Source organism: Epinephelus lanceolatus, chromosome 13 (genome assembly GCF_041903045.1).
Source record: "Epinephelus lanceolatus isolate andai-2023 chromosome 13, ASM4190304v1, whole genome shotgun sequence".
Taxonomy (NCBI): Eukaryota; Metazoa; Chordata; class Actinopteri; order Perciformes; family Serranidae; genus Epinephelus; species Epinephelus lanceolatus.
Window position 1 is genome coordinate 5,288,744 of NC_135746.1, and position 23,952 is coordinate 5,312,695.

The 23,952-nt window shown below is 42.1% G+C and overlaps 1 protein-coding gene across 4 annotated transcripts in view; it reads left to right on the forward strand.

The window, feature by feature from the left end:
* klhl29 (kelch like family member 29) overlaps nt 1–23,952 on the forward strand; it is a 409,128-nt gene that overhangs the window by 18,124 nt on the left and 367,052 nt on the right. For 3 of the 4 annotated variants that reach the window (XM_033648442.2, XM_078173676.1, XM_033648443.2), the window contains exon 2: nt 4,509–4,577. The exons of the other annotated variant lie outside the window; for it this stretch is intronic. The gene's annotated coding sequence lies outside the window, so the exon portion shown is untranslated. The remainder of the gene's footprint in view (nt 1–4,508; nt 4,578–23,952) is intronic. 4 annotated transcript variants of the gene reach the window in all.

The following is a 23,952-nucleotide window of genomic DNA, read 5'->3' on the forward strand; positions in this document are numbered from 1 at the left end:
CATCAGATTGTAGCAACTGATGAGGATTTTTATTCCGATGAAGAGGCTCTAATTGACCTTTTTGCTTGCCTTCAATCTGCCTCATCTACCTCCACTCCAGTAAAAAGATGCCCACATTTCCCAGAATGACTTTCAAGAACTCCAGGAGAGCACGAAAATGCCCGAGGATTTCAGCAGTGGGTTTTATGTGTTGGTAGAGAAAAAAAAAAAGCCAAGTGAAGGCAGAGTGAGATGTTTTCTAACTAAGAGAAAGCAGGACTCGCAGGCTGAATCCAAATGTCCACCCTCTGGACTCGCGGATTTCGGCCGTGTGTACTATGACGTGTTCGCTGTGATCACGTAAACTCTGTGAGGGCGCGAGACTCCAAAGACGCTGACAGACAGGCCTTGAGTCTGTTTCACTCGTTGCCGTGGAAACGTTCCAGTCATGTATCGCTGCTGTCACATTCCTTGTGCAAGTTGATGAATAGTGTCTGCTCCTCCGTCCCTGCAGATAACAAGATATAAATCCCATGTATAGTGAACAGACTGATATTCATATATTTGTTTACAGCATATAGGCTGCGCACATTCATAAATTGGGTATTACTTACAGTGGAAGACTTTCTGGTGTTGTTTTGTGGCCATTTTTTCTAAGCCTATATATTTGGCATTACACTGTACAGCTATTACAGGGAGGCTGCGGAAATAAAATGCATTTTGATTTCCTCTATAGCCTAAACTTATACATATTTCTGTATCGTGATTCAGATGTATTTCCTTTAACTGCTTATCCTTATGTGAGGTTGCAGTGTGCTGGAGCTTATCCCAGCTGGAGCAGGTCACCAGACTATCAAAGACACAGACAACAATTAGAGCTCACATTCACACCTACGGCCAATTTAGACTTTCCAATTAACCTGTATATCTTTGGAGTGTGGGAGGAAGCCAGAGTACCTGAAGGAAACCCACTCTGACACGAGGAGAACATGCAAACTCCACACAGAAGGGCCCCGGACGGTGGTCAGATTAGAATCCAGAACCCTTTTGCTGTGAGGCAACCGTGTTAACCACTACACTGCCATGCCGCCCTGCATCATGATCAAATCAAATCAAGTCTATTTATACAGCACATTTAGAAACAACCGAAGTTGACCAAAGTGCTGAACAAAATAATAAGAATGACACACAAATATAAAATCATAACTTCGTAACTAAAGTTTAACTGACTAGTATTTCTGGTACTGACTAGCAAGGGTAGCAACGTTTAATCAACCAGGCGACTTATTGTGCACATCTCTAAATTAATCTACCCTGGAAATCCAGAGTTCTCGCGAGAACACAATTTGAATTTGCTCAGCGAGTCACTCTGGCAATCAGTAATGCTGCTCATTACCCATGCCCTTGGAGCTGAGCTGCACCAATCACATGGGTGTATCTGATATAGGCGGGCCAGAGGCGAGCTAAACACATGACGACAGCGCTGCGACGACGAAGTCCGGAATCAGTCAGTAAACTCTGCAAGATTAGCCTGAGTGTTAGACTGAAGCTCCCAGAACCTTCAGTCTGACATGGCTTCCATTGAAGGTGATTTACAAGGGGGAGGGAATTTGATTTTTTCCCTAACCAATCAGTAGAGATCAACGACTCACCCAGAATCTGACGTCATTAGTATCCATGCCTCGGGGGTGCCGAAAACAAGTGAGTATTGCCTGTTTAAAATGTCTCCGTCGTCGTGCACGCCCAGCTGCATCGCCGTTAAATCCAGTTTAGCAGCTTCCTTAATTTGGTCCTCCGTTAACTCGAGTAGTGGCGAAATACCTCGATAGCATCTAGGGATGGGTCACGATTTTCGATTTTCGAGTAGTCGTTTTATTTTTGAAAAATCGATTTTTTTAATGCGACTATTAGTATTCGCCGTCTTATTTCCCCCCCTTTATTTGACATGCAATTCAGCTCCTAACCGCACGAGGGCAGTCTAGGATTGCTACAGTGGTGTGAGATGCTCTTCTACAAACAGGAGAAACATGCAGAGACTACTACTCCATGAGGTATGTCCGCAGTCATTCGGGCTTTCATAGTCAAGCGCACTTCCGCGTTGTAGTTTCCTGTAAAAATGTCAGTGAAAAATCCCCGCGATGTGAAAAATACATGCCGAGCAGTCACTGGTGCGCGCACAGGGCTTGCGGACGTCTGCTTTGAGTCCGCGCGGACCTCTGTGGAGTCCGTTCCGCCGGAGTATGTTCGGCCCTTTAAAGATGAATGGATCTCTGTGTGCGTGGCTCGGGGGGAATACTTGCCACGATTTTCGAATAGCAATAATAATAGCATCATTAATGTGGTCTGTAGGATCTGTAGCGGTCGCCATTGTTGCTATCCTCACCAGTTACCCACCGACGTACGACTAGACATCAGCGTGGCGCTGATTGGCTAATCGCTAGACCCCCGGCGTTCATTGGTCCATCCAGCATTTGGACGAGATAAATCGCAAATTCATTGAAGTATGCCAGACCAGAGATGCAAGCCTACTCAGTTGAGTTAGACTTGGCTTTTTCTCTAAAAGAGGAACAGAAGACGGCGCTCGAATCTTTCTTTTGCAAGAAGGACGTTTTTGCTGTTTTGCCGACCGGATACGGCAAGAGTCTAATCTACCAGTTAGCTCCGCTGGTAGCGCTCTGGATACATCACCCCGTGTATTGTTTTGATTGGTCGTAGTGTTACCCAATTGCGTGCAGCGATATTTACAAATACATGCTTGGCGCAGCCCCTCGAGTTGGGCCATTTGCATTACTCATAGCCAGGCCCTAAATCTTTCTAGATTTGGGTCTGGATTTCCAGGCTAAAATTAATCAGTGAAGTCTGGTGAATTCTGCACCCCAAGCGGACTCTCTGGAAGTCTGCCCCTTGTGGACTGGACGAATTGTTGATTTGGACGACTCTTTGCTTCTGCAGACTTTCAGGTAATGCCTCTGCATGTGTGCAAGTGCGGTGAAGTCCGGACCAGTCCAGGCGCTAGTTAATAAAAACATAGATTATAAATAAATTGGGTTTTTTGAGGCAGTGCCGTATTAAGTATCTGTGAGTTGTAAATTCACCACTTCTCAACAGAAGAGTGAAGATAATGTTGTCTCAGACCCTCACGGTGCAAAGTATGTCTTCCTCTGTGTGGCTGCGTGCTTGTCTGCAGCTCCCTAAGTCTGTAGCTCTCACTCCACAGCAAAATCTGGGGACCAAAATGTTCCCAAAATTACACTCCACAGCACACTGACTCGACTTGAAGCAATCTGAGCTGACTGATGAGCATCTGACGATTCAAAGCTCCGACTTTCAGGGGGTAGCCCTAATATTTAGTCACAACCCTGCGAAGGTCAGGTGTACGTAAGGGCATCTCTAGGATTTGAGGATGTTTGGGGTTTAACTTGGATTTGGAACTCACTTTTTGTCCTTAACAAGCTCTATTTTAAATTGGCTATCACTGCTATAGAATCCAACATGGCTGCATTGCATTCTGGTTTGTGGAAAAGTTGTACCTGAACTTGTGATGGATTTCTGTATGTATCATTAACACGAGAAAGAAAGCCCCTTGCTCTTCGATTGTGAGGGGATTCTAAAAAAAATTTCATGTTTCCACTGGTCATTCATTATCTGCAGTGAAAAATGTCATCCTTATTTTGTCTGAGGTATGTTTGGAATGAGAAAAATTCATCGCCACAACATCAAAATGATCCAGACTATGATTCAGTCATTTTGTTTGCCACATTGATCTTCATTTCTTTAATTTACTGTGATTAGATCATAATTCAAAGTCATAAATGATGTCTGCCAGGATTCTTTTACACTTGTTTTCAACAAAAAAAATAGAAATGCCCTTGTACACTGATTGCAAACAAGACTCTTTCATACTCAGACAGACACACACAAAGAGCGAGATGTGGTGACTTCCAAAGGCTGCCACCGCAGTGGAGTCAGATGATCGCTGTTTCTCTTTTTTTTTAACAAACACCAGTGCTGTTGTTGCGTTGACAATGAGGGCCTTTGAAGTGTCTACCCTCTCCTTTGTCGTCATCTTAAAAAGAGCAGAGCCTTGAGTTTTGCATGTAATTATAGTAATTTTTTTTATTTTCACTCAGGCGTCCGTTTTGCTACTGATCCCTGGGAGCTTTCCCAACTGCAGCCATATGCCTTCAGTCTGACCTTTTCCGCTGCCGAATCATCCGGCACGTTGACCTCTGATGTTCTTTCAGGACAGTTGGAGAGTTATTGATAGGTTCTGCACAGAAGCGTTTGTCTCTGTGGAGTCATTTATCTGTTCTCCAGACCAAAGAGTACACTAATAAATCTCTTGATGCAGATTGTTCCACACATGAATGGCTTGTTTTATTTTTTTAATTTCTTTTGATTGAAGGGATGCCTGATTATTCTCCTCATTAACAGATGGCAAGAACGAGAATATTAGGGCCAGATTTATAGTCGTTTTCATTTGTGTTTTAAAGCCTCACCATATTCACCAACTGTTATTGTTTCTGCAGGTGTAGACGGCAATACTCAAAAGATCTAATTTGTCTGTGATGAGCATCCCCATCCACCAGAGACCAAAGGTACGGTAAGATATGAAAAGCTCATTATCTTATGTCCCAATAAACATTTTATTATGCCACAGGCAAGCCACACAGCGTGATACAGAAGCACAATAACATATGAGTCAGTCATGCTCTGCCTCATCGTTTTATTGTATACCTGTTTTCCCAGAGAAACTATCCCGGACAATTGTCGTTTTACTGACATTATTATTATGTTTATCAAAAGAATAATAAATTGTATTCCAGTGTAACCCAGCAAATTCCCCTTCTCCAGATCTCGATGTGCAGCAGTTGATCCTTTGATACAGCTTACTAAGCGCACACGTTCAGGGGTGTTGGCCTGCTTTAGTGGGGGGTTGATCGTCCGGAATTATTTGATATATGGCGTCATTAATTCTGCTTGACTTCCCCTGCCGTGTCCAGAGAATGAGCTATGTCTGTCTTTGTTTCTCCTCCTGCAAAGACCTCGCAATTCTGTCAGCATGCAAAAGCAAAATTGGTCTCCAAGCAATTACAGGGTTAGAGTCTGATCTCGGGTCATTGAGAGATAGGATTACTCCTGGACCGTGGGACCCCAGGAATGTACAGACCCCTCTGGTGGTCTGCTCACCGCTGATGAAATAGAATTGAATTAATGGGGTTGCCCACTGCGAGGACTGATTAGAACGACATACTGCCTTTGATCCCTCAGCGAGGTGACCAGGCGCGGGTGCCACAGGCACATGGAGGGGGGTGGGGGTTTGGCTTTGTGTCTGTGTATGTGTGTGTGCCCGTCCTGGGTCAGTGCGTCACTGATGAGCAGGTCTCATTATGTGCGCTCTTTGCTGGAGCTCAACCCTCAGTGGGGGGGCTTCAGGTGTAAAATCATTAGATTTTAGTCTGCGGGGTTTGGTTTCAGCGCGCACAGTGGCCTTTGTGGTCTGATGCTGTGGTGGTTCACGCTGTGTTCAGCTTTCACAGTTTGGCAAATTAACTGTAGAGCTGCATACATTTTGGAAAGTCTCATCTGCGATCACACCTGCAGATTGTGTTATGGACCCGTAGTCGTTTTATTTTAGTGTGATGCTGTAGGCTGTGTTCATGTGTTGAAGTGAAATAACGCAACTCGTAAAACTGGAATTGTTTGTTTCCCACTGGTATGTTGGTATGTTGTCGCTTCAAGTGCAGATTCCTGTGGTAAATTGAAAATTCACGAAGTGGACGAGTTGATGAGGATCACTTGAGTGGAGCGTCAGGCCTTTGTGCACCAGAGTGTCTCTACATCAGCCATTAGTTCACCAGTACACTCACAACATGAAGTGCTTGTCAGATGGGCGAACATCTTTAGGCCATCAAAGTTAGGGAGGGTGCATCCAACAATTTCTGTAATTCTCCAAAACCAGGTGTGCAGAGGAAGGTTTGAACCTCTCTCCCAGGCTTTCTTTTTTCATTCTGTACACAAATAATTTAGTCACTTTTTGTGTGTGCACCTGAGTACAGCACTATGAATGTTTTCGTGAGAGAAAGTGTGCGCCGTTGTCCTCATATTTAATTGATTATCACTTGAGGTGTAAATCATCACAATGTAATATGATTCCTGTTCTTGGGACAACAATGCGATATTTGCTAATATCACAAAGCCTTCCATGATATGATTTTGATTTGATTCAATACATGGGCCTGCGATCGATATGAGACTATATCAGTAAATATCATGGCTGGGGCGCTATACTTATCTCCCAGTTCCATTCTGTCATGATACTTTGGTGCTGGTTCGATTTGTATGGTGATTGCACAAATTGTGTGATTCAATACTACAATTTATTGAGATTTTAAACACTAGACCAACAAAAGTTGAATCATGCACATCTAGAGACTGTTTATTATGAGGCGTATTTCCAAAAACAATTTAAGTCACACATCAGCCTCTCTGACCCATATTTCAGCAGCATCATAAGCTGCATAGAAAAGTGGTAGATAAGGTAATAACTGTTTTTCTGGTCTTATTTTTGACTATTTTATTCTAGTGAAGCACTTTGTGACCTTGCTCTGTGAAAGACCCTTTACATTTTGCTCACTTACTTCCTAAAATGTACACGTACAATTGAATGAATAAAAAAAATATGTACTTTTTGATATAAACTGCTACATTTAGCTTCTCCTGCAGTGTTTCCCATGCATCGATTTATTTGTGGCGGCTGTGACAACATCAGCTTTGACTGGCACTTTTTATTTTATTTTTTTTATATTAAAAATAGGTAAAATCTAATTTAATTGTGGAGCTATGTGCAGCGCACTTTTTCGCTCAACCCCTCCTTGATCCACTCGTTGTTTATTAGGCCACAACTGAGACAAGAATTAGAAAGCTAGTGCACCTGGTGATCCCTCCACCTTACTCCCTGGAGTCAGAGACTGTTTCCCAGTAGGAGAGCGGTTAGAAGCTCGGATGACGGACCTTGCAGTAGCAGCACCCCAGTAGCGAGGGTCACAGCATGCTGGGTCTAACCTGTGTAAAGACAGCAACATAAAGTTTGCTGATCCAGCAAAGAGTTTACCCTGAACTGACTGAATTTGAGTTGCCACAGCTGCTAGTAAAGGTCCGTGGACCGTCGGCCATTTTCTGCTGTCTCACCTTGGCTTTGTTTTCACGTTACTCATACTACCACAATAAAAGCGGCAACTTCTTTCCACCTCCATATTTGAATTAAATAGATTCAGGCATTGAAAAATCAATTAAAAATGATGAGATGATGAACAGACTTTATTTTCTTCGATAAAACTGTTGATGTTGACAAAGTTTTTATTTGGGGACATAATTTGCAGTTAAAAAAGGTAATAAAATGCAATCAATTTTATCACAATACTCTGCATATTGCAACAGGTTTAAAATCACAATAATACTGTATTGTGACTTATGTATCGTGATAAATATTCTCATTATCTTTTTCTTGGCATCTCACCATTATCTGCCTGATGTGGTGGCCAGCACTGTATTGATGTTGTCACATTGCATCAATAATATTGGATTGTTGGTCATTGAATCAATATGGATGTATTCTTACACCAATTATTGCATCTTGACCCTTCTAATTATGGCGAGCTTTTCACACCGACTTAGAGCTTGGCCCTACGGGACGGCCATTATGCCTTTTGCCTTTTAACAACACTTAATATGATCTTTGAGCACACTCCAGCCCATTGCCCACCAGGTTGCGAGTATCCACACACTAATCTTACCTCACCAGTAATGCAACAAGAAATATTATGGCATTATACTGTATATAATGGCACAAGTTCTATAGTGATTGTTTGGCCTTGAAATGCTGCTCTGCATTATAATTAATCCATAATGGAGAGTTCAAGATGATTTATAACAAAGCAACTGCAGCATTTAGAGTCTCAGATTTTGTATTTGTTTGAACTTGCAGTGAATATCACAAGAAAGGTGTTTAAACTTTTAAGGCCCACTATTTGAAACTCTGCATTCAACCCATCTACTTGCTAATCTAAAATGTCTGTGGGAATATCTTATGGCCAGTGGTTACCGCCGCCGGCTATAAGGTGTCGCCATCCGTCTCCGCATGCCCATAAAGCTCCGAGTGGTTTGGGGTTTTTCCATTAGTTGGTATGACTGTTCTTACTCCAAACAAACTGCACAACATTTTGCTTGGAATGAGACACAGACTTGCATTTTCCGGCAGCCGCGGTGTGGTTATTTGTTGCAGAGCCAAGTTCTGAATGCTGTTGTTCTCATTTTAACTAAAAAGAGTGAGTGATCTAGAGTTTGTTTAAACCACTCCAGACATTCTCGGTGTGAATGTGTCCTGAATCATCACAGCAGAGTGTGAGAAAAAGAAGAAAGAATAATATTGGTTTAGTATAGAAAAATTCTAGAATCCAAATGATCCAAAGTGCCCAGCTGCCTGCCAAGCCTGCCTCCTGAATTTGAGCTGGAACACAACACAATAGGTTTTTTTTATTTTTTTTATTTTACCACATACCTTGGGAAGTAATGGTCATCATCACCCTTGTTTGCCCGGCAGTGTGCTGTTTACGTAGGACCCCCAGACGGTAAGCTAAAGCTGTCTACAGAAATCATTCTCAAGGCCACCTCGAGTAATGATAGATGACAAGCTTCTGCGAGGAGGAAAACAGGTCTCCTGGTAGCACGCAGAGCCACTCAGACAGAGGTGCCATCCGCTGGCAGCCTACCTGCTGCACTAGTTGTGGAGGAGGGTTGGGGTGGTGGCGGTGAATAAAAGGCCGGAGGGGACTCTGCAGCACCTAATGAGAGAGATAGCTACAACTCTCCTGTTGAGGAGTGCAGTAAATTACATTGAGGCGTGTGCAGTGACGACTCCTTGTCAGTGAATGCTAATAAAACTGAGTGGCCACCTTTCTGTAGCCGAACAAGAAGTTCCAGTATTGTGCTGGTCTGCAGGACTAACTTTGACTTTGGGCTGAGCATTAAATTTTAATGACTTTATTATTAATTTTATATGTGCTATGCAGATCTCATTTTTCTATCTGTAGTCATTATGTTAAGCACCTGTGAGGGAGCGTTCTCTGGAACAGTGGGCGCCGGGCTGGCGTGCCATATGCCAACCAAGACAAAATGGAAAAAAAATTGTGTCTGTCGTTTTGATAATTGTTTCTGTGGAACTACGGAAACAATGGATATCCACAGTTAATTCTGTGCAAATAGAGTAGTGAAGGAATGAGTATCTTCGGTTCCCTCATCTTGAAATTAGTGGGGTTTTTTTTAAATGGGTTTTTGGTTAGATGCCTGAAGTAGCTGATGTGGTTGACACAAGCTTAAAAAACATTCACATTTTGTTTCTACGACATTAAAAACATCACTCAATACTAGGGGTGTAACAATACATTGATCTGGGTTGATCTATCGATTAAACAACAATCCAATATCCTTAATTCAAAGTGCAAACATTGATGCATGTTGTGACCTTAAGATATACCTTTACTTAGAAATTCCCATGGCACATCTGTGTCACCATTTCCGTCCAAGAACACCTCCTTCCTAAATATTCAAACAGTGCTAGAAGCCCAGAACCAGACAGACAATGGCCAGCAGGAAAATAACCCCCGAATGAGAGTTAGTTCAGACAGGACATGATTTCAAGTTCAGCGCACATCCCAGCTCCATCAGCTGATCTCAAACAGCCCAATCACCTGATGGCGCAGCTGATTGATCACATGATTCCTTTCTATGGAACCAACTGGCGAATCTCATTCAGGGTGGCATATTTAAACTGCTCTGACCTGCCTACTGTTGCTGCTTCCTCTGCAAGCTGCTTTGCAACCTGCCTCAACCCCAGCTCCTCCTTTTCATGCTGTGTCTGACTTATCAGTGTCATTTCTGTTTGTCACTAATGCAGCTCTCCCTGCCTTACGCTTTCCTTGTAGGCACATGGAAGGGCAGGGAGGTTTCTTGCTGAATGAAATTTTTGAGTATCACAGACTTTTCTTTGCTACCGAGGTTATTTTCTGCAGTGGAAAAATCCCATTGGCTATTTTAAAAGGTGACCAGGGCAATGCTAACCGCCTGGTAGGCCTACAAATAAACGCCATCCGTGCAGTACTCCTTTACTTTGGTGACTCCATTCGCTGACAGTTTTACAACCTGCCGCCAACAGCCCAACAACCGGCTGATGTATTTGCTATGTACCACAAGCTCTTATAGTTTATTAAGTCCTATCAATAAACAAAGTCCATCCATTTTTAACTGCTTATCCAAAGCTGGGTCACGGGGGCAGCAGGCTGAGAAAACATTCCAGACGTCCATCTCCTCAGCAACACTTTCCAGCTCCTCCTGGGGGACCCTGGGCGTTCCCAGGCGAGATGAGCTATGTAATCCCTCCAGCGTGTACTGGGTCCATGCTGGGGCCTCCTACCAGTTGGAGTAAACTCTCAAAAAGTCAAGAAAGGAAATATTTTGTTTTCCTCATCAAACAGTTTGGTGAAAGACAGAAACTTGAATTCAGAGGATGTATGGATGTATTTTTCTAAGACGAGCCTAATTGTTTAGCTAGCCTTGTTAATTCATTGTAAAATGCACTTTCTTCGAACTCGACAGAAACAAAACTCACCAAATCTGTCTTTGTTTGTCTTCTCTATGTTCCAGCAACCACCAAATCTGGTTTGGCGGAAATAAACACTTAATTCATTGAGTTACATGTGAAAATATGCTGGCTGCATACGCTGTTTTTCCCCGCTGTCTCCTTTTGCCTGCTGGGCAGCGGCCCTTGCTTATTCTTTGGAGGCACACTATTGAATTAGCCAAAAAAAAAAGAGATAAAAAATAGTAAAAAAACCCCCACAAAAACAAAAAACCAACAACCAGTGATGCGTTCATCCAACAAACTTTGACACATTCCCTCGGTGATGCAAGATAGAGCCAATCGGAGTCTGGAGCATGTTCCAGGACACCACCGTCAACCCCACCGATGACATGAGTGAATTTACTGAATCTGTGGTGGATTTAATTTGTAGAACAACAGAAGCAACTGTTCCCAAAACTACAATAAAATTATCCCACAACCAGACACCATGGATTACCAGAACCATCTGGAAGCATGGACGATTACAGTGCAGCAGTCGTCAATGTAAGAAGGGGCAAAAAAGGACAAATTGTAGAGCACAAGTTGAAGGAGCTGAGAGGCATTTCACTGGAGTTGTACCTCGTATGTCTCCATGTGACAAATTTATGATTGACAGATTGTTGGGTTTAAGAAAACCTGGAACCTGGTCAAACCTGGTCTGGGAAAGTGGTCAAGTTGTGCTATATGATCACTGGTGTCATTTTTAATAACCTACAGCATCTGTATGGAGAGAGGGTCACCTCTAAAGCTCGGTCTGTTGTCTCAGACTCTCAACATGTCCTCCATGTTGAGTTTAAGATGCTTCCACTTGGGCGGAGGTTTTGCCTCTCTAAATGTAGCACTTAGCGTTACAGATCGTCCTTTGTCCCGTCTGCTATCGCTCATCTTAACCAGCAGTGACCACTAATTGTCCATGATTCACCCCTGACAGTGTGTGATACTGGATTCTGTTTGTTGTGTTTTACTTATGATTACTGTCTGTATCACAGATTGCCCCCCAGGGACATTAAAGTTTTACCTTACCTTGCCTCACCTTACCTTACCTAACTACAAAAGCACTCCATTAGAGCTGCAAGTAATGACTGTTTTTTTTTATTGATATGTTGAATTATTTGACTGATATTTAAAACTCTACTGTTTGAAAAGTGTGCCCAGTGTGTGACCTTGATCCAGGGACCCCACTGATTCTGGTTGTCACTGGTTTGTGAACAAGAACACACATTTCCTTAGGGACGAAGTATGAATTGAATTGAATCTGCAGATGATTTCCTTAATTAACTGATTCATTGTTTAGTCTAAAAATGTCAGCAAATAGTAGAAAATGTTCTGTCCAGTTTCCCAGAGTCAGAGGTGATGTCTTTAGATGTAGTTTTGTTCAATCATTAGTCTAAAATCTAAAGATGTTCTGTTAACAATTATATCAAACAAAAGCAGCAAATTCTCTCATTGGGAAAAGCTGCAATGGACAAAATAGAGTGTCAAACCATTAAAAATCATTCTCTTTGAACTATGGCAATCTGACCATTAGTTTCAAAGATATTTTCCTCTGAACCGACTGACAGCCTCGGGCTTTGCTGCCAGTGAAGGGAACATTCATCCTTAGAACATTTCAAACATGCATTTATATCACACTTCCCTGCACCACACCATATGTTCAGTCTAGTTTTATAACCTTAGACACTAATCCATTAACGACATCGCTTATAGCCATAATTACAATTAGTTTGCAATGACACTAATAATTGATGATATAGAATTAGTACATTTGTTTTGCATTTTTAAGAACGCATTATCCATCTTGAGAAAATACAATAATACATTATTACAGGCTGTGCTTTTGCAAACATGTGCTCCTACCTAATGGAACGTCCTGCTGTGAAGGGGATAAAGATATTAAAATGCACTCTCCTGTTAATTTTTAGTCGTGGCTCATGCCCTGTCACGTGTTATCTCCCACTGCCACATTTTTCAGCACTGTTGGATACAGCAGAAGTGGCGTTATGTAATATATAACACTCCTGAGGACGGGCCTCTTCCTGCCACCAGGGTAGAACATTAAAGTTCTTTTTCACAGGGTAATTTTGGACGATTTTTGCCCCCAGCGTTTGATATTTGGAGGCATTTACATCCACAGTCACATCTTTTTTGCCCCCCTTGATTTTGTTTTGATGATGTTGAATTTGGCTGAGTTGAGTTCTGCCCTTTGACCCAATTATTTTTTACACTGCCTGCCATCATTATTAAGACTAGACGGAGTATACACCTGCTGACAAAGGGGAAAAAGCCTTGAGAAGGGTATTCATCTGTTCACAGCGCGGTGAAGTATTTAGCTTTGGAGACAGAAAATGATGAGGGCAGTTCTGGTATGTTCTAAGCAGAAAAGCGATGTCACTAATGACGTGACCCTTGAACCGCCTGCCATGAGGTGCATGTCTTATATTACCTTTGCCGCTGAGAGCAATCAGGTGTGCAGGAAGGAGGGAGAGCAGAAAGTGGGGAGCAAGGTCATGTTTTTCACAAGCCTCCCCTGCTGCCATTCAAGAGATGACCCGCCGCCCTCACAGCGCGCAGCCACTGCCTTAATGATAAAAATGGCGTCCTCCTTTTTTTCCCCCTTTTTTGTCAGGCTCACAGGGATCCCATTCACATGCCGCTACCAGACCATAACAGAGGCGGAACATAAACACACATGCATAAACACAGGCCGCGGCTCGCGCTGTCACACAGACCCGCTAATATTCCTGTCACATAAACGGAGAGGCATTGTCTCCTGCTCGCTCATGGGGTGATTAAGACGTAAGGCACCGCAGGGGGCCGGCCCGTGGTTAAAGGGGCATGGAATCCTAAGAGGCTGACACACTCACGCACACACACACTCACACACAGCAGGGGTTTCTTAGCATGGCATCTTATCCAGGCCATTGAGGCTAATATCTGTGAATGGGGCACGCTGGCACTTTAAGCCACGCTATCAGTGTTGTCTCTTTTCCTTAAAATGCTCCCCGGGGACCGCGCGGCATAAACACATCATAAGGGAGAGGAGAAGTATGTAACTACTTTATTTTAAGTGTCCTCACTAAGGAGTAGAGGAGTGGATTAAGGGCAATACTCCTCCGTTTCAAGTCATTTAAGTCTAACTGTCACATCATGTTTTGCTCAGGAGATAAAACTTCTCTACTTTGCAGGCAAAGAGTTTCAACGCTACCTGCTTTGGCTCCATGATGTCACCATCATGTATGCTCAGTGATGTTTTAAAGGAGCAGTGTGTAAGATTTAGGAGGATTTAGTTGCATTTAGCAGTGAGGATTGCAGATTAGAGCCAGCTCAAACTTCTCCAGGTTGGAATTCTTTTAGTTTTTATTGTTCAGGAGGTTTTTACCCAGGGTTGGGGTTAGTGTGCTGACCTTTTATCGTTGATGACTTAAGATCCAGACGTTCAGGAGGCTTCTACCATAAGCCGAAGTATCCGCAGAGGTCTCTACCTCTCCAAAACAAAAGGACCCGTTGATTAAAACCAATAAAAACACAGAGTTAAGACATTTCACATTAAAAAAAATATGTTTTTTTCCGCTGTCTCGTTGCAGACAGGCTACTTACTACGAAAACATGAATGGCCCTCTCTAGAGCCAGAGTTTGGTTTGTCCATTCGAGGCTACTGTAGAAACATGGCAGTACAACATAACGATCTCCGTAGATGAGGACCTGCTCTCTCAATACAAACAGCTCATTTTAAGGTGACAAAAACACAACGATTCTTATTCTCAGGTGATTATACATTAAAGGAAACACACTTATTATATTTTATTCCATTTTGCCAATACATCCCCCTCCATCCTACACACTGCACCTTTTGAATAACCAGTTCCAAGAGCTCTTTCAAACAGCACACTGTAAGCAGGCTACGAAAAGCCTATCGCATATATTACAGTTTCATTATAAGCTTTCCAATATGAAAAAAGCCTTATTTTTAACTATTCTGAAAATGTCAGCTGGTCTTCCACTGAGAAGTACTCAGTGTTCTAAACCTTTTTTTGAATCATTTTGTATAAACTTTGGTTCGAACAGAAAACCTTCCTGAAATTAATAAGCTCTCTCTCTCAATAGTGTCATCTGAGGATGGGCAGCAGTGACATTGAGCTACAGATGAACAACATACGACAAATCCAAAAAAAAAAAAATCAAAAAAAAAACAGGCATCTCATTGATTATAACACAGCCAGCTGCAATTTATTGATAGAAGCATGAGCTGAAGAAATACCGGGCTTTACAAAAACACACCTGCAATGAAAAAATCATTCAAATCCAACAGTCGCACGTTGACAAAAACAAGCTTTACCGGCTTGTGTTATTGAAAAGCCCCTTTTGAAATGTGTCCTTTTTTTATTCCTGTTATAAATTGGCAATTCAGCCGAGGAATGCAGGTGACATAACGCAAAGAGAAAGCTGCAAAATGTTCAGCATCAATAGCGGTCCATCCATCCATCTGTTCATCCGTGGAATCCTGTCAGCCATGGTTTGCCTGAGCCCTCTGTTGCCAAAACCTTCACCTCCCCTTTGGTGAAGATGTCCTGTAGCCAGACGATATCAGGCAACAGGCTTTGGCTTTTCAGGGCATCCAGTGCGCCTGTCATGTCAGCTGTCTTATTTAAGAATATCTACACCTGAGCGTCCCCTTCGTGCTCGGCCTCCATGCAAGTGATGCCATATTGATTTTTATGCGAGGTATCTGGCTACGAGAGGTGTTACGGCATGACCCATATATCAAAGCTTAGAGTGCGTCATTAGTTGGCGTGCTATTGTAAGAGCCAGTAGTTATCACAGCAGATATTGTTTCATTTAATGTCTTGAGGAGCGCTCAACTTGAGCATGGATATAAAACAGTGTGTGCTTCAGGAACAGAGTTATAGGTAATTTCATCTTTGCAGAACATTATATTGTATTATATTACTCTCATATTCTGCAGAAGCTAGTGTAAAAAAGGCAGTAAGCTTGTGTTTTCCCAGCCAATAACCCATTGTTTTATTTTACTATAACCTCCACGATGATGCTGACACCATGCACATATAAAACTGAGCATACAAACAGGGGTGTTGTATTAGGGGGGGAAAGTGGGGCTGATTACCCAGCACGCTAATGGCTTTTTGAAGTAATTAGTGCCATAATTAAATTACAGTTGTCTGAATAAATTGGATGAGAGACTGATATCTCTACAAAGAAAATTAGTGGGTAGGGTTAGCAGTTAGCAGTTAGCAGGGTTAGTGACTTCGAAGTCACTCCTGAGTGGAACATGACACCACGTCAAACAGAAAACTAGTGCCTAGCGTCCTTAAAAGTCATAGAATGTCTCAAATTAAGTTATTTTTATGTAAAATTCAGATTCGATGGGATGAAAGTTCAGCTCAAAATGGCGCACCGCTTGGCTTGCAGCCAGTTAGGACACCTCTTTTGTCAGCTGCAAATCCAAAACGATGTTACTGATGCAGGTTTAGTTTTTTAGTTTACTAACTCTGCTCTCCCTCGTCTTGTCACCCCAAAAAAACACATGAACTCTCAAGTAAACAAACATAGCGTGCGCTGCTTGTGCCTCCTTTCACATCTACTGAAATGTGATCTCTTTCATGTTGCTGGTGTCAAGCTCGACTGTAAATTGCACATCCTGTGAGACACTTGTGGCTCTGTTAGTCCATTTAGAAACCTAATATTATGTTCACCACGGTGTCATATTGCTCATTAGTATTGCTTTTGCATTGTGATGCTGTCAGCACAGGTTACTGATGTCAGCTCTTTTTTATGTGCCAGAACATGTCACATTGACAAATGCCAGTTCAGCTGGTTTGCATGAAATCAAACTGGTTTAAGCTCATACACCGAACTCTGTTGTGTCTCCTTGTCACCCCAAAAAACACATGAACTCTCAAGTAAACAAACATAGCATGTGCTGCTTGGCCCTCCTTTTACATCTACTGAAATTTGATCTCTTTCATGTTGCCGTTGCTCAGCTCAACTGCAAACTGCACATGTCCTGTGAGACACTAGTGACTCCGTTAGTCTGTTTGAAAACCTACTATTATGTGTCATATTGCTTGTTGTTAGTAATGCTATACAAGTTGGCTTTTGCATCATGATGCTGACAGCACAGGTTGCTGATGTCAGCTTCCTTTTTTTTCCGGCATAATAAAAAAACAAAACAAAAACTGATTGGGTAAATACACATCTTTACAGCCTTAAGGATTAGTGTATCTATTGATTATTATTCCAGACCAGTGTCATCTTTTTGAGTCCTACATAGAGTCTCCCATATTCTTCCTAGTTGTGCTTCTTGTGGTCTCAGTATGTGCGTCAATTTCTCTGTTAAAAAGTTTTCCCACAATTGTTAGCCATTGGTCCTTTGTTGGTGGTGTTTCTTTACCCCAGTTCCTAGTGACAGCTTTCTTGTTGCTACTAGCAACATTTTGATCAAATATCTCTCACTAGCAACAACTAACAACTGTTAGGAACCTCTTATCCTATTATGTGCTTAAACTCTTTACGTACCATTTTCCAAAATACAGATATTTTCTGACATTTCCAAAAAACATAGTGGTCTACATCAAAAGACCTGCACTCTTGCCAACATTTCTGGCAACTATGGAGACGCTTACCATTCAGTTTTAATGTAATAAAGAAACGAATCAGATTCTTCCATGAGAATCCCCTCCAGGTTCATGTGGTTGAATGGTGTATCTTCCACATATTGTGCCAGTCTTCATCTGAAATTTCTACATTGACTTCTTTCTCCCATTTCACCTTGATATATTTAGTTTAATGCTTGATATTTGTGTTTAATCCTTGGTATAATGCCGCAATTATTCTTATGTCACCGTGTCAGCTTCCTTTTAATATGCCAGAATGTGTCACAGTGACAAATACCAGTTCAGCCGGTTGGCATTAGACCGGCAAAACCGGAGTTTGACCCAACTCTATTAGTGTAGGCTCTCTGAGGCCCTTTCAAAAGGTGCAAAGTGGTTTAGTCCGCCCCTGCACTTGGATTCATCTCTAAACACAGCTAAAGCTGAGTGAGTGACTGCTTAATACCACTGGAGCACCAAGGTACGCTGTCATGTCTTTCTCAATCTGGGTTCCAAAAAAAGAAAACGAGAGTAAGGGAAAGGGAAAAGAGAGTAAACTGAGGGAAAACAGCTTCTGACTGATTTATTTCAAAAGAAATTTGAGCAAAACCAACACAGTTCAAGAACGGTTTAGCTGATATCAGCAGTTGTTTGATTGAAGGCATTCAGACAGTCAGGAATCTAACGTTAGCCTGGAGCGTATCTACATTGTATAACATAGATTAATCAGTATCATAAATTAGTATCATGGTTACAATGTTGTCTGGCGGTAGGAGCCTAGCAGTACTTACATCAGGTATATATGGCTATGAGCAATGAGGGCCCAGAATACTTGCTTTCATAATGTTTTAAACCAGACTGTGTTGAATGTCCCAGCTGCTGCACAAACATGGCAAAATGAACTTTATGTAAATATAGACGAGGATGACTAGGATTGGATATGGAACCATATAAGGAAGATATCAGTGTGTAATCGTACTAGATTGTTCCAATTGCACATTTCTCCCAGTTTAAGATTTGAAATGAACCCCCAGATTTCACCTCTGTGTCTAAAATGTATAATCTCAGTAGGAACGTACACACATTGTGTCTGGCTCTATCCTAAAATTCAAGCATACTACGTAGACATTCGGCAGGATATGGAAAAAATTCTTAGTATTGCTTTATGTATGAATCCTGTGTCTTTACTCCTGGGTCACTCGTGTCAAGATTCTCTACCATGAAGTACGATATTCTTGCATATGCTGTGAGGAAGAATATCTTTTTGTCATGCATAAGTGACATACACAAGATAATCATGGAGTATTTTCCTCTCGAATCCCTGACCTGTTTGCTTCACTCCACAAAGGGACGATTCATTAAAAGATGGACTCCATACCTCCAAACTAGAAACTAGAATGTGGCTTCAACAACAGGCATTTTTCTTGATAGAGTTATAGACACTGCACTTATGGATCGTACTGTTGTTTTGAATTCATATCTAAATGTTTCATCATTTATATTTTTGATAGTTGTTCAGACCAATGTTCTGCTGAGCTGCTTGATGTTTATAAAAAAGAGAAACAATAAATATACATGGAAAAGAAAAGGGCCCAGAATTTGCATAGGGCCAGCGTTTGGTGCTGCTTCTGCACACACACTGTATTGTGCAGTAGATTTAGATAAAAACCATAAGTTATTGCTGTTCCTTCCTCTTTGTTGCTTGCTGAACTTGGCCGGACATTTAACATTTCCAGCTGACTCAAGCATTTTTGAAGGGGGGGGGGGAAATATACGATTCCTTCTCCTTTTTGCCTTCTGGGTCGAGCTTTCGCACTGCACAGCGGCTTCCTGTCCAGCATCAGTCTAAGAACACACTGACATTGTGAATAGCCACGGTCCAGCCCCCACTCCGGCCCCCACTGTCAGATTCACAGATACATTTGAAAGGAAGCAATTTCCATGCCTGGTATGAAAACTCCTTTTTAACCTTAATTACATCGCCGCTCTGTGAGGACCAAATGTTCTCCGCTGAAATTAATTTCCCAACAGGGACTCTTATCAAAGAATTCAGATGTACCTTCTTATCATGTGTGGTCAATGGGTCCGCGTGAAAATTTACTCTGAATTAATTGCGAGTATCATTTGCCAAATTCTTATTTGGATATCTCCCTAATGTTGACATAAGCCTTAATGGCCATCTGCAGAGTGCAACTCATTATGGCACATATCTCTCTCCCTACATATGTAGGAGACGTCTCAGATGTTTTATGGTGTTTTCCAGTGCTGTTCACAAGCGTGACTACGGTGCCAAGAACAGCGTGCACGCTTTTTCCTGCTCGAGGCAGAGAAAAACTAAAACTGCATTTTCCACTTAAACAGAGGACTTGAGAGGCTGCTGTCATTTATCTGAATGGTTATTGCTGAAGTCTTTCAGCAGAGATGAGAGAGCTAATACAGACATTAGGTAGTTGAGAGATTACTGGCATGCTACAGGTCATTTGCAGTTATGCATTTAGCCGGGTCCTTGAAGTAAAGATTTATTCTTCAGATTCTATCTGGCCTTAACAATATAGTCAGGAGGCTCCATCAGAAATCGCACCTCTTGAACCGCAGGTTGTGCAGTTGGTGTTTGTCAGACTATTAAAAGGATCCTCGTGCAGTTTTATGGGTAGGACACATGTGTAGTGCAGATGTCAAAGCAGTTCTATAGGAGCTCAGCAGAGGTTACCCCGTACTTGTGAATGTGCATTCCTGCACCATATGTGTTTTTCCTCAACTCTGCCCCCAGAGCGTCTTCCCATATCACTCAGGCAAAAACAAATCAACTCTCGGTTTAACTCCCTCTGCTTACTAAAATAATCAGAATTCACATCAGCCGAGCTGCTCGCACAACTCAACAGTTTTTCCCTTCAAACTGAAAAATGAAAGTGCTGCTTGTAAAATTGATTTTGAGATTGAAGCAGAAATTCATGTTGCTAAAAAAACCCTTGACACTATAGCATAGAGGAGCTGAGCAGGAAAACAGTGCAGCATGCAGCGAGTGCCTAGCTAGGCGTGTTGTCTGGAGTGTGCTTGAGGTATGAGCAGGTGTTCTTGGCTTTGGAGAGCAGTTGAAAAAGAAGCCCTCTTCCATACATACTGACCTTGTGCGGCGAGACGAGCTGATGAAAGAAAAACAAATATGTCAGTGAATAGTCTATCAAAAATGCTGCGCCTCTCTGTGCAGTTGTCTCGCAGTTGTTACTTCAGAGGATGCCACCTATAGATTTTATTTAATGTATTGATTTGAGCGGGTTGACACACTCACTGTGGAATTTAAAAGCATCCAGTATGCAATCACTTGCGTCTGTCACAAACCTTTTTCCCTGCCATTTTATCTCATCATGTCACTTATGTTCTACGCAGCTGTTTGCGGTGAGAATCGGGTCTGCCTCTCTCGCTTTTGTCAAACTTATACCAACCCACTGAGATCAGATTAAAGCCGACACGTCAAACACAACACCACTGAGTCGCACGCCCGGAGCAAAGCATGCTGGGATGGAGAGACACATACAGCACGCTGCTCTGTGACAGCTGTACAGGCCGGTGATTTAAGTGGTGCTGTCTGCTGTAATTGCCGTGAATCTGATTTGGATGTATGGTCCGTGGGGGATTTTAATGCAGCCATACTGTAATATGTTTTTTATGAGATTTCTCATAATCTTGTTTTCTCTGGGATTGATACTGCACATATGTCTTCCTCTATTTTGTCTCCTTGTTTGGTTCAGCAGTGAAGTTTCTCACACCAGTGCTGAAAAAAAAAGTCATCAGAAAACTTGATTTTCAGATACTTTGGCCCAATTCCATTTCTTATTTTTACCCTTACCTCTGGTTTTTGAAATTTTCAAAGGGTAGTGATTAAAGTCTTACCCTATGACCATAGACAACCCTTCAAGACCCTGATATGTAGGCTTGCCCCCTAACAGTTGACCAAACATTAGTCGACCAGAAAGGTCATTAGTTGGCAGGATTTCATTGGTTGCTTAGTCACAGAAAAAAAACACATGAAACAAACGTGAAACTCTATTAGGAGCTGCACCTTGGCAAAACCTATATGACTGGACCATGTGGGAATTTAATTTGAAAGGGCAGACACAGGAAGTGTCCTCGTCAGGTTAATTTCCAGGGCTGTTACCTGCGGTTATTCCACAGGCTAGTTAATAACATGTCGGGCAGGAAATCCAAAGTGTGGGAACATTTTGAGAAGGTGAAGGATGAACCCAAGGTGATATGTAAACTCATCTTCATTGGTCGACTACAAACATGGCGTCTCATCTGAAACATGGAAGTAGCTACATGCCCATTAGCCCACAGCGTCATTAACAGGCGGCTTGCTCAGTGTGTGACGTGCACTTGTAGATAAAATATAGGCCTATATTAATGAAGGTTCATCATCATTGTTGCCCCGCCCAAAATGTATAAATTAATAAGTCAATTAATATCGTAAACATGCAGGCGACTAGTCGACTAATGGTCCTATGATGACTATTGGTCGACTAGGAAAATTCTTAGTCGGGGGCAGCCCTACTAATTCATCGTCAGTAGCTGTCAATGGCATTTACTTAAAAAGTTATCAAGTAACAAAGAACACTGCTTCCTTACCAGCGGTGCTCTGTAGGCTAATGTTAGCTCCTATCCTGCCAGTCTGCACTGATATTAGAAGAGAGGTAACAATTGCAGTGAGCCTACATTTTAGCTAGACTTAAGCCTAGTTTCTACTTACGTAAGTGTACGGAGGCGAGTCAACAGGAGTTCATTCATTCCTATGGGAATCTCAGTGATATCCAATGTGCCTGCGTAACTCCTTCCCTTCGTAATATTTTCGTCTGGAGTTTCCCCAGAGTACGTTTAAAAAAATCGCACTTTTGCTGTGGATTTCAGGGAGACCATTTGATTTTGTGCTAGCTTAGCTAACAGGCTGCTAACTAGCTAACCGGCTATTTCCTACAGTTCAGTTGCTTGGAGGAGTTAACATTTTGAGATGTATTTCAAAACCAATTAAATCTAATGGTTTCATTATCATCTGAAAGTCCAGTAACAATCTGATCCTTTGTTTATATCATAACATTAAATCTCTCCGTCTACACCAGCTCTCATGTGTCTGCTGTAAACTGGCATTAAATGCAAGTTACTTAGCACTGTAAAGGTGTCTTTCCTTGGAGCGGTGGTAGGCGAAAAGCCTTGTTTCTTCTGAGTAATGCAGCTTGTCAGGCAGTGTGTATGTATAATTGTAAGCCTGTTTGTTTTACTGTGGTGTAAAATTGTTCCAAGAAAAGCTGTAATGCAGGCTGTTTGTCTTCTTGCAAAACTATTCAATTACTGAGCATTATGAAGAATATAAAGTACTTATAGTATGTACTATGTGGCGAGATTGTGTACAGAAATATCTGATTATAATGTAAATATATAGTGTGTATAAGCATATGGACAAATTAGGATTTTATAGATATACTAAGCCCACTCCTCAACCTCTTAATTTACTCCAACTTTCTCCAGAGTAAATTAACTTGCATGTCTCGCTTCCATCTTCGTCACACCCGAAGTTTAGTTCGCCTTACTTTACCCCAAATATTATCATTTTCTCATCCCCATGGCAAAAACATGGAACACGTTTTTTGAGGTAGAATTTACACTTCCCTATCATCTCTGGGGAATGAAGTTTTTTGACATGCCTGGAGTGATTTCAGCACATCCAAGCAAAGAGCTGACAGGGTCACCAACCTGTGAGCCTCGGCCCCTTCCCCTTACATTGCACCCACGCCATCGGCACTTTCTACTTTCTTCTGCCCCTCTCTGCTTTTAAAACTTCATTTTTTTTTTATCTCTTTACCAATTCAGCCAATTCTGGGCTGAGAGGGCCTCTTGTTTTGGTTGTGAAAAATCAATAGCCATTACAGGAGGGAGCGAAAGAGAGAGGGAGAGCACGCTGGAGAGGGAGGGAGACAGACTGCTATCCCTGTCAGTCTGACCCTGCCTGACGGCTGTCATCTCCCTTAATTGCTTTGCTAATATCATCCCCACTCAGCCTGGATCTAGGTCAGCGAGGCCCCTCTGCTGGAGCTGACTGGAGGCTGTCCTTCTCCATGATCTCTCCCTCTCGCTGCCTTTTTTCGTTTTCCCCTTCAGGCCCATCTCAATTAGAATAAAAACATACAGTAAGAATACCAGAAAGATACGTTGCTTCTTGTTCTGAGATGACCCCGGTTTGGATTAATCCAATCAGAAACCTTTTTTTTTCCTGGCAGTAGATAATCATTTATGCACCCAGCTCTATTCTGGGATGGGAAATAGGCTCGCCAGAATTAACCTTTATATTTCCCTCAGGTGATGCAAGATCTGCTTTTCCTTTGTCTACCAGCTCTCTGCTGTTTGCACCTTCAGGTCAGACTACAAAGCTTCTTAGTAACCGAGAGGCTTAACATTGATAACTTCAGCAAATAACCTGTTTGCTGTTTGTTTTATATGTTAGCTGAGATAATTAAGACGGTAGAAAAATTAATCTCTGCTCAGAAATTGCATACTGCCCGGTGGTTTCATCCAAACAAGACAGATTCCACTATAAATTGAATGCAGTTGACACAGGAAGAATGAACTTTTACTGCTGTTATTTAGCAGGGTGAAATTGTGTTTGGAAAATTTAAAGTTGCAGTCGGTAAGTTTTATGCA